Raw genomic sequence first — 16,248 nt, forward strand, 5'->3', positions numbered from 1 at the left:
TTTCATTATGATAGTATTGCTTATTCATGACCCTCGTAGTGCTTATAGATTGAAGGGAAGCGTTTCTGCTCAATTAGAACCTGAACATTTGGTTCTCTCCTCCTAAATTTGAGCCCTGTGGATGTCAGAGTTATGAGCCTCATTGCTTGGACAGAATTTTGCAACTGATAAATCCCCTTAAGAAATTCTTTCACTGTAGCCTTACAATAACCCAGGGAGGTGGAGAGGCTGAAGGCGAGCTTTCTCCAGGACCGATCATCATTCAGCCATGGTACCCTCTGGGAGTATCCCTGACTGCTCTTCCTCTCTCCCTTTACACGGCTAACTCCTCTGCCGGTCCTGGCCTTATCAAGTCACCACCTGCAGGAAGACTTCTTTGGTTACCCCTGAAGTGTGTTAAGCTTCCCTGCTATGCACTTTGGTCACATCTGCCTCCAGTGTCAAGTGGCTGATGTTCTGAGTCTTGAATTTTCCACACAGGACACTCAAGGAGGCTGAGGATGGAAGCATTAGCTCTGGTGGCAAAAGATGCGACCAAGGTCCCAAGGCAGCCCCATGTTCACAATAGGATTGTAAAATGCTACAAATATATGGAGGTAGTGATAAGAAGACCTGGCTTCTGATGGCAAAAGATTCAGTAGTTATCCATGGTAGTTATCCTGGTTTCTCAAAACTATGGACTCCTTCTGCTTTAGCTTAGACTCTTGACCCAGTGTTGCTCAATTTCTGATAAGACATTTTTTATTCAAGAATCGGGTATTGAAAGATTATGGTGTACCAGGGAGTAGAGAATAATGGTGAAGTGAGTGGGTTCTAGAGTTTAATCTCGGACCCTACTCCATTAACTGTGTGCTCTCAATTACTGGCTTCGTCTGTGACTCATCTGTAAGTTGAGTTTCCTTATCTGTAAAATGGAGATAATAATAGTACCTGCTTTATTGGATTGTTGTGAGGATCAAATGAGATTATTCATGCGAAACTCAGAGCCTGATGTTTGGAGAACAGCGAGTGCTTGGTAAATGCCTTTCTTAGCATTGTGAGCAAAACGCCCACTCTCTAGTCTAATTTCCTGGTCTCCAGAACACTGCCTTAAGAATTTATCTTCTGTTTCTTTGCTTCTTCCAAGTCCAGATATAAATCTTATTTTTCTACTCTAATTTCTTCTCCAACCTCTAGCCTGCTCTGCCATATCACATCCTAAGTTCTGCTGCTGCCTCCCTTTTCTAAATATATGCTGTCAAAGCAACCAGATGACTAAAATGAAAAAGAGGCAAAGTATAAACAAATGGATGAAGATGTGATGCATCCAACTCTTTATTGTAGTGCCGGTAGGAGAGTAAATCCATTCAACCAGTGAAGCTGAACACATACTTATCTTTTAGCCCAGGATTCCACTCCTCGGTCTGTACTCAACAGAAACGTGTACATATGGACACCAAACATCACATGGAAGAAATTTCACAATAGCACAGTATTAGTGATCTATTGCTGACTAACAGATTACTCCAAAACTGAGTAACTTACAACCACAAACGCTTATTATCTCATAGTTTCTGTGGGTTCTGCAGGCATTTGCAAGAGCCTTAGCTGGATGAAGGGCCAATCTCTAGACCTCACTTGATGGGAGACCTTGACTGAGTTAAGTCACTTTCTCTGAACTGCAGTTTGTACTCTGCAGAGCTGGGTGGGTGCTAGCACTTGTAGCCTCAGAGTGTGGTGGAGAATGTCAGGTAACATCAGGTGCAGTGGAGTCTGTTGTGCACAAGATTAAGTGCTAAAGTCGGGGAGTGATGTAAAAATCAAGTATAAACAAAATTCCCTTGACATTCCTTAGATAAGCCTTCTATCACTGGGTGCCCTTGGAGGTTCAAAAGCCCGGAACCAAGAATTTGCTTCATTTGTTTTTCTTTAGATTTCTGCCCTGGTCTTCCTTTCTGTGGGGCAGCCTAGGACAAGGTTGGCTGAAATGGCAGGGGAGGGAGGAGGGAATTTCATACTCTCCTTATTGGTTGTTGTTGTTGAGGGCACCTAATTGAATTTCCATATTAAAATATACCTTTACACTGACTGCAGTATATGTGAAAGCACTGAAGATTATGATTGAGGAAATGTAAGTCATGACTCATCTGTGGAACAGGTGCTTTCCCCAGTTTATCTTGGGTCTAGAAAGCCTTGTGGTTAATGTCAAGGTTAAACACAGTGACTGGTTAAAGCCTTTATCAAAACAAGGGGCTGCTTGATGCTAAATGACATTTTGGGATAATGGGTAGAGAAAGGAGCGGAGGTCAACATGAAATATTATAATAAATAGCAATTTTGCAATTGTGTAGTACTTTATAGTTTACAAAATAATTTCTTAAAAATTAACCTTATTTTTAAAATGAGGTTTAATTTCAGAATATCATCCGACTAGTTTACCAGAAGAGGTGGGATTCATAACCATAAATTCCAAGTTCAAAACCATAATACTTTACCAGAGACAAGGATATCTTTTCCTTTTCTTCTCTCCTTCTCTTCCTCCTCCTCCTCCTACTCCTCTTCCTCCTCCTCCTCTTTTTTCTTCTCTCCTCCTCCTCCTCCTCCTCCTCCTCCTCCTCCTCCTCCTCCCCCTCCTCCTTCTCCTTCTCTTCCTTCTTCCTCTTCCTCCTCCTCCTCTTCTTCTTCTTCTTCTTCTTCTTCTTCTTCTTCTTCTTCTTCTTCTTCTTCTTCTTCTTCTTTCTCTTTCTCTCTCTCTCTCTCTCTCTCTCTCTCTCTCTCTCTCTCTCTCTCTCTCTCGTACAAAGAAGTAGGTATGAGAATCTATGACCTGGCTATCCTGGGCTTGACCACTTGCATAATGGACTTGACTTTGATCACCTTCTCTAGGCAAGCCTACTTAGATTAATTAAGACAGTGAGGTGGGAAGAGCAGGTTCTTCTGTGTGGCTATGGTTCCCACCTGGACAGAGACCTGCTCCACGGATAAGGTTAAACATTGTTCCTGTGCATTCTTGGGATATGTGGGTTTTAGGGAAAATCCTGTTAGTTTTAGGGGGTTTCTCATGCTCCAGGATGGGGCCAGGTTATCATTTTAATACTAGTATATCATGCTTATGAATGCATTTAACATCTGCTTATTGATATATAATAAAATCATTTGTAAAGACAAACAGTGCCCAATAAACACATGTTATGAGATCATTGTGATATCATAATTTAAGTCTGGGTTTGACTAGGACTATCTCTGTGCATAGGACTATGTCTTTGCAGGGCCGTGTTCCCTTTAATGAGACCAAAGCTCCCTAGACAGGGCAAATCCTTCCCATACTTCCCAGGAGAACCCAGAAGTAGCCAATGTGAGATGGTCTAGGGGGGAGGGTAGGAGTGGGCTCAATGGAGACTCTTCACTGAGTTCTCACATCCAGGAGAGATGTGTCTATCTCCACATAGAATCTCATGTGAGTCATTACAATGTAAGCCATTCCCTGGTGTTTCTTTTGGGACTCAGATAGCAGCACGAGGCCCCCTGGTGGCCTGAAATAATTCATGAGTTTCCTTGTCAGGCATTGAAGGGCAGGTGTGGCTGGAGAAGGACAAGGTAGTCAAGACTCACCTAGACCTGGTGCTGACAGTGAGGCAGGGCAGAGGAGGATGAGCTCTTTGGGGAGAGTTGAGAACTAAAATATTTTCTTGTAAGAAGTGAAAACAAATGTACTGTAATTCTGGATAAACCACTCACTTTCTGATTTTTCATTCAATAGTTCATTTAGCCAACACTACCGAGTACCTACTCCATACACTTCTAAGGAGCTTTGGACGAGCATAAAACTTTTATGCCACTAACATGGTAGAAATGCAAGTGCCCTCAGAGAATAAATGAGGTGAAAGGGAAGGCTTCTAGGAAGAGGTGGCACTTCAGCTGGGGCTCTAGTGAGAAGCAGGATTTGGATCTATTGGGATGGAGAGGGAAAGGATGGCATTCTGGAGGCGGAAAAACAGAAGTTTGAACAGACATGGAGGAAAAGTGAAGCCTGTTTGTATTCTTCTTGCTTGGGACTCTCTGTGCCCCCTGAACTTGCATGATTTTTTCCTTCACCAGGGTAGGGAAGTTTTCCGTCATTATTTCTTCAAACATGTTCTCAATCCCTTGTTCACTCTCTGCCCCTTCTGGCACTCTTATTATGTGAATATTGTTATGTTTCATGTTGTCCCACAGCTCCCTTAAGCTGTCCTCCTGTTTTTTTTTAATTGGTTTTTTCTTTTTGATTCTCTGATTGAGTGGTTTTTTTCTTAACCTGTCTTCTAATTCACCGATTTGATCCTTACCTTCTCCTAATCTGCCATGCTTTCCTTCCATTGTGTTCTATTTTTAAAAAATATACATTTTTAATTGATTTCAGAGAGGAAGGAGAGGGAGAGATGGAAACATCAATGTTGAGAGAGAATCACTGACTAGCTGCCTCCTGCACGCCCCACAGTGGGGATTGAGCCCACAACCGAGGCATGTGCCCCGACCAGGAGTCGAACCATGACCTCCTGATCTATAGGTTGACACTCAACCACTGAGCTACACCAGCTTAGCACACTGTGTTCTTTATTAGAGTTGTCATTCTTCATAGTTACTATATTTTTTCTCATGCTGTTGAGCTTCTTTGCCATCAGTATTTTGAACTCCGTCTGATAAATTTCTTATCTCTATTTCATTTAGCTCTTCTTCTGGAGAATTCTTTTGTTCTTTCATTTTGGGCTTGTTGTTTTTGTTTTTGTTTTTGTTTTGTCTCCCCATTTTGGCTGCCTCCTTTGGATTTGTGTCTGTGTATTAGGTAGATCTGCTACAACTCCCAATCTCTAGTCCAGGACAATGTCAGACTCTGTTTGTGACTGGCCCTGAGTGCTCTGTTTGGAACTACCAGCAATCCACAGCTTGTGGCTCCCTCTCCTTTGCGTCATTTCTTGATTCTTATCTTCGATATCACTAGTTCTTTCCTATAAGTGGTTGGTTTTGTTTTCTATACTCAGTAGTTCACTCTTACTCTCCTTAATTGCATGCTTCATTTCCAGGATTTCTGATTGTTTCTTTCTTAAAATTTCAATTTCCTTAGTAAAATACTAATTTTATTCATTGATTTGTTTTCTGAGTACACTGAATTGCCTGTCAGTATTTTATCGCATCCCACTGAGTATTTTCAGCACTACAGTCTTGAAATCACTATCATTTATATCACATATTTCCATGTATTCCAGCCTTCTTTCTGGAGATTTTTTATTTTCTTTCTGGTCATTGTCATCACTGTGGTTCTTCATGGTATTTGCTGTCATCCTTTGTTTTCACATTTATTTATCTCTGAAGAGGTCTGAGAAAGGTCATTCTTACCTGGCTGAGACCTGTATGCCCCGGGACATAGGAGTTAACCTAGGAATGCAGTCAGTCCATTCTCCTTTTCTGAGAACTTCCTATCATCATGGAAAGGTTAACAACCTTGTTGCCTGTAATCTGGTCCCAGAGGCGGCCACCATTTGCAACCCCCAGCCTGCATTGCCTGTAACCTGTAACCATTATACCTTGCCTGTAATTCCTACTCTCCCATGTAATCTTTGTTCTTCTACCCCATATAAACAGCTGGCTTATGGGGAGGAGTAGAGCAGATTTTTGTGGATGACCTGCTGCTCTCCCATACTGCCAGCATTATTGGAATAAATGCTCATATATAATTCAACCGTTTCTTTGCCTAATTGGCTCAAGTTGTGACAGGCAGCCCAGACCCATTGGTTGTCCAGTTTCGGTTCTATATTACTAGGGAGATAGCATAGTGAAATCAGTATGCTCAGACACATAGACCTGGATGAGAAAATAACTTGTCACACACCATAAATGATTTAGCCTGTTTGTTTTTTCATTTTTAAAAGAAGGATCTATTGCCCTGGCCGGCTTGGCTCAGTGGATAGAGTGTCAGCCTGTGGACTGAGGGGTCCCGGGTTCGATTCCGGCCAAGGGCACATGCCTGGGTTGCGGGCTCCATCCCCAGTGGGGTGTGTGCAGGAGGCAGCCGGTCAATGATTCTCTCTTATCATTGATGTTTTTCTCTCTCTTTCCTTCTCCCTTCCTCTCTGAAATCAATAAAGAAATATATTTTTAAAAAAATAAATAAAAGAAGGATCTGTTTCACAGGATGTTGCATAAAATGAAGCAATAAATCTGAAAGCATTTAACAAACTATGAAGTGGCCTGTAGCTGTACAATTTTTGTCAGTGTCTCTAAAATTTTCTGGACTTTTCTTTAGTCAAAGCCTTATGAAGATTGTACTAATCTGTCTTCAATGTCTGGTGCAACTTATCAAAATACCTTTTAAATAAGCAGCTACAATATATAAAGTATATGTTAGTGCCTGACAAAAAAAATAGGCACTCAATTATTTTTAATATCCTTTACCCAGTAAAAGTATATGTTTTGACTCTCCACATAACATAATACCAAACATTTTACAATACAGATAACAGCCAAATTGCAATTATGCACCTGTGATCTTTTTGAAGTTTTGTTGGATAAACGAGTGGAAGGAAATCAAAATAACCTTTGTTATGAAACCTTTCAGCCCAGCTACACACCAGCCTTTTCACTTTACTTCCTTCTATCTCTCCTCTGCACCCTCTACCAACTACAAATCTGTATTAAATTAGCAAATTTAACTGTTTTGAACAAAAAGATCATAATTTTCCCACCTGTGACTGAAAGTTATAACACACAAATTACAACTTTAAAGAATCATGGTGTTCTCTTTTTTCCTTTTTAATGACACCAGGAAAACCTGGTGTAATCATGTAAAGATTAGATATTATAACTAGGTAATAAAATAAGTAGAAAAAAATAAGTAGAGAATAAAACTCAAATGTTAACTTCCCTTTCAATAGAACTGTCAACTTTTCCCTGCATCTTCAGTTTTCTCTTTATATATAATGTATGTTATTTTCTTACAATAATAGGATCATTCTGTTTTTCTATAATTTTTACAAACTGACTTTTAACACTATCCAAATATGGCAAACATTTTTCCACGTCAGTAAGTGGATCATCAGAAAGGCTACATGGTGTTCCATTGCAAGGATGTCCCATAATATCTTTATATATTTATAAAGTGCACATTGAGTCTGCTTTTAGTTTTCCCATTGCTGTTTTTTTAAATTTTCTTTTTATGTCCTATATTCTCCATGAAGATATGTCAGAAGTTAGAGCCAACATTGATAATACTCCACCATTAATATCAGCAGCTAAAAATGATTCACCAGTACCAAGATCAGAATGTACTGTACTCTCATGTATTTCTCCCACCCCTTTCCATTCCCTACACTGCTCGTTGCTTCTTACTAACTGGTATGAAAATACATCTATTATAAGCAAAGAGCAAACATTTTAATATGATTTAAAGTCTTTTCCTCAGTAAGATTTAAGAAGACATTTCATCTCCAAAATGAGAGTTGACAGTCATGAAGGACTAATCTGAGATCTGGTAAGAGTAGGTGAAAATTAGAACTGTAGTTGCCCTGTTCCTGTCTTAGTTACTGAAAACAAACAAACAAACAAACAAACCAATTAGTGAAGCTGAAGATAAACTGGAGAGTTTTCCCAAGACTCATAGGAAGATAATTAATAATAGGAAATAATGTGAGAAAAAGTTAAGCAATAAGGAATCCAACCCTGGCCAGGTGGCTCAGTTGGTTGGAGTGTCCTCCCATATACCTCCCCCCCCCCCCCAAAAAAAAAAAAAAAAGATGTGAGTTCGATTCCTGATCAGGGCTGGTGGTTGGGTTCCTAGGTTTTGGGTTCAATCCCCGGTGGGTAGTGAAGAGGAGGCAACAGATTGATATTTCTCACATCAGTGTTTCTTTCTAAAATCAATTTAAAAAACATACCCTCAGGTGAGGATTAAAAAAAACCAACAACAAAGGAGCCCAAAAGTATAGTCTATGTAAAGGTAGAGAAATCGCAGAGCAGGAATTAGGACCAAGAGAACACAGCACAAATAAAAGCAAAAGAAACAGAAATTTTTGAGCTGAAGAAATAGCTGAGTTTGAAACTTTAAAAAGACTTACTGAAAATAAATGAAACACATATCCAGATAGGTCCAGGCAAAATTCTTGAATATAGAGGAGAAATGAAACTTTCTGTACCAATCGCAGCTTTTAAAGGAAAACAAGTATATATTCTGGTGAGCACAAGTCAGACTACCCTCCCTAAAGCTAAATGCCTATCCTCAACGTTCATAGAACTTTAAAGAGGAGTCAAAATGAAGAACTCAAGGGTATTGAAGACATAGTTTGTAAGTTTTAAAAGTGAGCAATGAAATCATGCTTTTAAGACATTTTGCAAATGTAAAAATGCAATTCTCAAAATAGAAGAAGTCTGTTGTAAACTACAATAGTACTAATTCGGGTTTTCATTCCAAAATAATATAAGCCAACCCAGGAAATAGCAGAGGTTGGTGAGAAGCAGTATAGAATCAGTATATATTTTCTTTTATTTATTTTAAAATATATTTTTATTGATTTTTTTTTAGAGAGAGAGGAAAGGAGAGGCATAGAGAGACAGAAACATCAATGAGAGAGAAATATTGATTGCATGCACCCTGATGGGGAATCGAACAGGTGACCTCTTGGTTCATGGCTTGATGCTGGGCCATCAAGCACTGGGCCACCAACCACTGGGCCACACCGGCCAGGCTATTTTTCACTTTCCACAGGGAAAGTCAGTAATAATTGTTTGTTCTTGATACTGACATATATGATATGTGTATTCAAAAACCTCACCATTAGGAATTTCTTTTTTCTTTCTACTTTTCCTTCTTTTGTAAGACAGGCATATCTGAAGTGTGTCTTCTGTTTTAGTTATTTAGTGTTGCTCAACCAGCTACCCTAAATCTTAGTGGCTTCAACCAACCACCATTATTTATTTTGCTTGTGAATTTGCACCAGGCAGGCTCAGTGGGGCCAGCTTCTCTCTGCCCTTGCAGTGTCAGCTGGGGTGGGCTAGAGGATCTGCTTTCAAGATGACTCACATGGCTGGCAAGCTGGCACTCACGGCTGGCTAGGAGCTCAGCCAGGGCTGAGGGCCAGGGGCCTTAGATCCTTTTCCGGGGGTCTTCACAGGCCGCTTGGGCTTCCTCATGTCATGGTGTCTGGGTTCTGAGCGGAGTTTCAAGAGTAACAGGAAGCTGCGTTGTCTTCTGTGGCCTGGTCTTGTAAGTTACAGGGTATCACTGCTGAGGGCTCAGAGGACCAGCAGATTCAAGAAGAAAGGATGCAGACTCTACCTCTTGGTGGGATGAGTGTGAAAGTCACATCATAAAAGGTTATGTGGAATAAGAGATAATGTTGCAGCCATTTTTTAGGAAATGCAATTTGTCTGTCTTTAAATTACTAAAGGGAAAAAAGTATTTAAAAATCTCCTCAGGAGGAGGTAAAGAAAGGGAAAATTGGGGGACATCTGTAATACTGTCAACAATAACAAAGATAAAAAAATATTATAGCACAGACATGCACACAAAATACAATAAAATAAAAATGTCCTCATATATGGCTTTATTTACCTTAGTAGTTATGAGAAATGGCTAAGATTAGAAAGATCTGGATTTGAATCCTGTTTGTGATATTTACTTTCCATGTATCTATGGATGTGTCATTTAGTGTTGTGTGTGTTTTTTAACAATCTGTTAAATGGAAATATTGACACACAACTGATAGTTTGTAGTGAGAAATGTACCGTTAAGTACTAAGCATAGTCCCTGCTCATATAAGTAGTCAATAAATGGTAGTTTTAAAAGAGACAAAAATGGCTATGATAGCATTGTTCCAGAGGTTCTAGCCCAGTAATTTTCAAGTTTATTATTAACGGTAGAACCCCTCCCTCTCATAAACTCTTTTGCAGACCCCTGACGTAGAAAGCCAGTGAAAGCTTACCTCCTGATAGTGAAGCAAGGATGGGGGCCTGGAGCTCTACCTGCTAGTTTACCCTCTCTCCCACGATGGAGCCAGAGGCCTCTCCTCAGACACATCGCAAACCACTGTTCCAGCCCACATGATAGCACTGGGAAGGAAAATCACTGGGATAGCTGTTGGAAATGCTGTGGTGGATTTATCTTTGTCATTTCCCTTGACAGTATGATTGTCTATGTAGACAACTGAGAGAAGGCACTGAAAAACTAATAGAACTCACCAAAGCAATTTAGTATGGTGGTGGCCAGGATAAGGTGTCCCCCCATTCCCCCCCCCACAAAAAAAAAAAAAATATATATATATATATATATACACACACAGATCAGAGCTCAACCTAGAAAATTAAATCTATTTGAATAAGCACTGTCTTTATAATTATTCAAAGTGTGTGTGTGTATACATTTTGGGACACCCTATATATATTTTTATATTCATATATACATATATACATGTATATATACAGGTATTTATATATGTAATTCATATGTGTGTATGTATATATATATATGCATATATGTGTGTGTGTGTATATATATATATATATATATATATATATATATTTATATATATATGAATAAAGCAACCGTTTGTTTAACCGTTCGATTGTTCAACCATTTGATGGATAGCTATGACATGCAATGACCACCAGGGGGCAAATGCTCTGACTGGGGCCTTGTCAGCCCTGAATCTGGTTCACCTGCACCCCAGACCCAGAGAGGAGGAAGGAGGGAGCCCAATTTCTCGTGGAATCGGCTGTGGGTTAGCTTGCTGCTAGAGCCCTGTTGGCCCTGAATCTGGTTCATCTGCACCAGATTCCCTTTCAATGTGCACAAATCCATGCACCAGGCCACTAGTATATCCTATCTAATAAAGAGGTAATATGCAAATTGACCATCACTCCAACACACAAGATGGCCGCCCCTATGTGGACACAAGATGGCCAGCAGGGGAGGGCACTTGTGGGCAATCAGGCCAGAAGGGGAGGGCAGTTAGGGGGGACCAGGCCTGCAGGGGAGGGCAGTTAGGGGTGACCGGGCCTGCAGGGGAGGGCAGTTGGGGGCAACCAGGCCTGCAGGAGGGGCAGTTGGGGGGGATCAGGCCTGTAGGGGGGGGCAGTTAGGGGTGACTAGGCCAACAGGGGAGGGTAGTTAGGGGCAATCAGGCTGTCAGGGGAGCAGTTAGGCGTCGATCAGGCTGGCAGGCAGAAGCGGTTTGGGGCAATCAGGCAGGCAGGCAGGTGAGTGGTTCAGAGCCAGCAGTCCTGGATTGTGAGAGAGATGTCCAACTGCCCGTTTATGCCCGATCCCACTGGGACATCCCTTGAGAGATCCCAGATTGAGAGCTTGCAGGTTGGGCTGAGGGACACCCCCCACTCCGCGCATGAATTTCGTGTACCAGGCCTCTAGTATATATATATATATATATATATGTATATATGTGTGTGTGTGTGTGTGTGTGTGTGTGTGTGTGTGTGTATAAACAGAATCCTAATACTGATTCTCACCAGATATTTATGTGCCAGGCATGAGCTAGTTACTGGGGAAAAAGAGGTGAGAGGACAGACAGGTCTTTGCTATTGAACTTATGCTCTGATGGAGGAGACAAATGCTCAACTAATTACAGATCAAGATCAGTGCTGGAAAGCAATTCACATTTATGAGTTTACTTCTTATTGTTTTCCTCCTGCCCCCACTGGGGCACAGATCCAATCACAAGTGGCAACCAATTTTTACACAGGAAAAGAAAACAAAAGGCTGAGATCGAAAATAAAAGAGGCTGGGGGAGGAGAGTCCTTGGAAGGAAGATTCTGGCTGATACCAGAAGGACAAAAATGAGTGAAGAGCCTTCGGAGAGCAGTTGAAGCAGAGAAAACAAGAGGGCCAAGTTTCTGAGGTGAAGACGCACTAAGCATGACCCAGGAACTCAAGAGCATCAGGCTGGAGCCTGGTGAGTGAGGGGAGGGAGGAGAGGGTGGGGATGGAGATTCAGGAAGGGCCAGTAGGATGGCATGACTTTGTAGGCTGGGGTGAGAAGTTTGAGTGTTATTTAATGCAATGTGAAGCCTGTGAACTCTTATTGTAAGGAGGGGAGTAACATTTGACTTTTTAAAAATATATATATTTTATTGATTTTTTTACAGAGAGGAAGGGAGAGGGATAGAGAGCTAGAAACATCGATGAGAGAGAAATATCCATCAGCTGCCTCCTGCACACCCCCTACTGGGGATGTGCCCGTAACCAAGGTACATGCCCTTGACCGGAATCGAACCTGGGACCCTTCAGTCTGCAGGCCGACGCTCTATCCACTGAGCCAAACCGATCAGGGCGACATTTGACATTTTTAACACAGCTCTCTCTGTCTGTCTGTGTGAGGAATGGATTCCAGCAGGGAGACCAACCAGTTAGAAGGTCACTGGGCAGTTAAGGGGACGGTGATGGTGGCTTCGGTGAGGGTGGGCAGTGCAGATAGAAAGAAAGAAGTAAACAAGCCCTGTCGGTGTGGCTCAGTGGTTAAGCGTCGACCTATGAACCAGAAGGTCACGGTTTGATTTCCAGTCAGGGCACATGCTTGGGTTGTGGGCTGGATCCTCAGTGTGGGGCGTGCAGGAGGCAGCCGATCAATGATTCTCTCTCATCATTGATGTTTCTACCTCTCTCTCCCTCTCCCTTCCTCTCTGAAATCAATAAAAATATATTTTCTAAAAAAGGAAAGAAGTAAACAAATTCAAGCTACGTGGGCAGTAGAAATAGTAAAAACTGTTGACTCATTATACATACGGTTTGAAGGAAAGCGAGGAGTATCCTTACAAGGTTTTCAAATTTGCAAACAAATCTGATTTGTTCTCATGGACACACAATCCTAGTGAGATAGTGAGTAAAGGGGACCCGAGGGAGTCTTTTTCCCAGATGGAACTGGTCTAAATGAAGGCAGCTAAAGTCACGAGGAGCCTAGTCTACATTCCCAGAGAAAGACAGCCTGGCTTTGGTCCAAACTGGAGACCTTCACTCTAAGAGAGGGTTCCAAGTGTCCAGAAAAAAACAAAAAAACAAAACAAAAAAAAAGAGGCACCAGTATTTATGCTGCTGAATAGGAGAGTGCAGGTCTGCAGTCTGGGGATCACAGCCCAAGTGAAACCCTAGACACTGGGTGTGAAATGCCCTAGTGCTGAACTCAGATCCCTTGTGCTGATTAGTCAGGGCAGCGGAAGGGACCTGTAATCCAATACTTCCAGCTCTCTCTGGAATCTCCTTACTGGAAGGAAGGTGGATGATGACTTTATTCTCTGACCCCTTCCAGGATTCCGACAAATGCAGTTTTCTTAAATGTCAGTTTCACTTAATAAAGTTCACACAAAGTAGATGCCCCACAAGGCAAAACTCATCTTTCCTAACACCTGTTTTGTACGTCTGATTTTATTCGTATTAGCAGGAGAAAGGCAGTAGGGACCCTCGGTCTTGATGGATCTGTGACAACATGGGTTGACTAACTGAATAACCCAGGTATTACCCAAGGTATTATCTCTTTGTGCCTCCATTCTCTTATCTACGGAAGTGATGGATTAGATCATATGTAACACATACATAAAATAATTTATCTGATTAATTTTGTTCATGTAGATGGCAAACTAAGACCGAGCATTTGCATCTGACCCATCTTTGTACCCCACAATAGCTGTGATCGCCATAAAGCATACAACCTCATACTTAAGGAAGATTCATATGTTGCCTTCAATTTTTTATTTATTTTTAATCTATTAATGTAGTCACTTGTGATAAATATCGATCAATGATTAAGAAATATCAAACAACGAGTACATGAATAAATGAGAAGAAACTAAAGGTGATATCCATGTCCTTTTTCAGTGTTAAATGTTATAGTTTTATGGCTATCATGGTTCATAAAAAGTCTTTTAGGAGTGAAAACCTTTACAGATAGAGTTGGGTTAGAAGCTATGTTCACTGCTTTCTGTCTATGGGTCCTGCATCAGTAAGAGCTGACAAGGGCCCGAGTAAGCAGGCTCTAGACCAGCGGTTCTCAACCTGTGGGTCGAGACCCCTTTGGGGGTCAAACGACCCTTTCACAGGGGTCGCCTAAGACCATCAGAAAACACAGATATTTACATTATGATTCATAACAGTAGCAAAATTACGGTTATGAAGTAGCAACGAAAATAATTTTATGGTTGGGGGTCACCACAACACGAGGAACTGTATTAAAGGGTTGCGGCATTAGGAAGGTTGAGAACCACTGCTCTAGACTCTAACGGAATTGTGACCTTGGGCAAGTTACATCACTTCTCCAAAGTTCAGTGTTTGTTTTTTTTTTCATGTGAAATCTGGAGATTATAAAAGAACTGATTTCAGAGTGGTATTGCGAGGATTAAATGAAAACACTTAGCATAGTTTCTGGTTCATAATGAGTACTCTGCCGGCTTACACTATCATTAACCGATTTACAGGTTATTATTTTACAAGATTTGGAGCCCAGTGACAGTGAAATCCCCCTCTTGGGTCTCCATTGTCCCAGCGAGATAAAACCCTTAAGCATTTTAGCAGGAGCGGACATTCAGCAGTAGGAGTTGAATAGAGCAAAACTGAATGATGTGGACGGCCAAAGAAACAGGTTAAAATCAAAAGTCAGCTGCAGTTTGGCGCTACCTATTGAGACAATACACTTTACAAGTGTTCACTTTCACTTTACATTGTGCTTTTGTTTGTCTTACTTTCATATTCCTCCAGCAAATCCTTGAGATAGACACTAGAATTTTTCTATCACTGTTGAGTAAACAGTGTTTTAAAAATAAATAAGATTTTAGCCCTAGCCGGTTTGGCTCTGGATAGAGCCTCAGCCTGCGGACTGAAAGGTCCCAGGTTCGATTCCGGTCAGGGGCATGTACCTTGGTTGCGGGCACATCCCCAGTAGGAGGAGTGCAGGAGGCAGCTGATCGATGTTTCTCTCTCATCGATGTTTCTAACTCTCTATCCCTCTCCCTTCCTCTCTGTAAAATAATCAATAAAATATATTTTTAAAACAATAAATAAGATTTTAATAAATAAGTAAACAGCAACCAAAAATAAAAAATCATTTAAAAAAATTAAAGTGATTTGCTGGTTCTTAAAGTGACTAGAACTCAGACTGCAAAGCTAGTTTTCATAATCATGACTCGATCTTGGGAATCCACCAACCAAATTAGTTCTATACCAGGAAAACCATGCCTAGAGAGAGTAAGAAGTGCTGATCTTTACCAGATGTTTCATCCATGACACCATATATTTCAATCACTTCTCACTTCCTTGGTGCTCTGTAGCTTTTACTAGGACATAAGAACAGATATGCTTTTAGTACTCCAGTAAAAACACACACCACAACACTGATCAATCACTCAGCCACAACAGGGAGTTTGTGTATCAAAACACACACCACAACACTGATCAATCACTCAGCCACAACAGGGAGTTTGTGTATCCAGTTTGTGTATCCTCAAACTTACTCCCGTAGGTCTTTTCTAGTTGTTTTTCAAACTGTTGTTTACACTTTGGCCAGAACATTTTATGTCAGAGCTTTTATTACGTGTTTTATGTTTATTTCATGTAGTTACCTCCTCAATTCTAACTGGTTGCACAATTCTTACCCCATTTTACAGATGAGGAAACACGGGTTCCCAGAGTTTATTGGCACTAATGCGATGCTATACTGTTTTGATGTTTAAACTACCTACTTTATTCAAAGCCAAGTACAGTCTGGTGGTAATAACTATAGTAATACCCAAGGGACCTGAGAGAACAAAAAGGTCCTCGAGTTGTAAGAAGTCTAAATTTATGCAAAATGCAGAAATCCTTGGTGGATACAATAATAACTTTGATTTATTTTATTTTTAAAACCTTTGTTGTTGAAAGTATTACGTATGTCCTTTATTTTCTCCCTTTGACCTCTTCTAGAGGCGCCCTTCCCCCCCCCCTTCCCGCCTCCACCACCCTATTGTCTGTGATAGGGTGTTCTTTGGTTGATCTCTTCCCACCACCCCGCCTTCCCTCTGAGATTCCAGTCTGTTCCATGCTTCTAGGTCTCTGGATCTTACAATAATAACTTTTAGATCATCTTTCACCCTCTAGGCAGGCAAATTACCTTATAGGTCCAATATACAGGGTGCCCCCCCCCAAAAAAAAATGTATACACACTTAGACAGATGATAGCTCAATTTTGAAAATGAAATGTATATTAATAAACATTGCCTTTATAATTATTCAAAATGTGTGTATATGTATTTTTGGGGATCCCCTGT

This window comes from Eptesicus fuscus, chromosome 20, assembly GCF_027574615.1.
Source record: "Eptesicus fuscus isolate TK198812 chromosome 20, DD_ASM_mEF_20220401, whole genome shotgun sequence".
Lineage (NCBI taxonomy): Eukaryota > Metazoa > Chordata > Mammalia > Chiroptera > Vespertilionidae > Eptesicus > Eptesicus fuscus.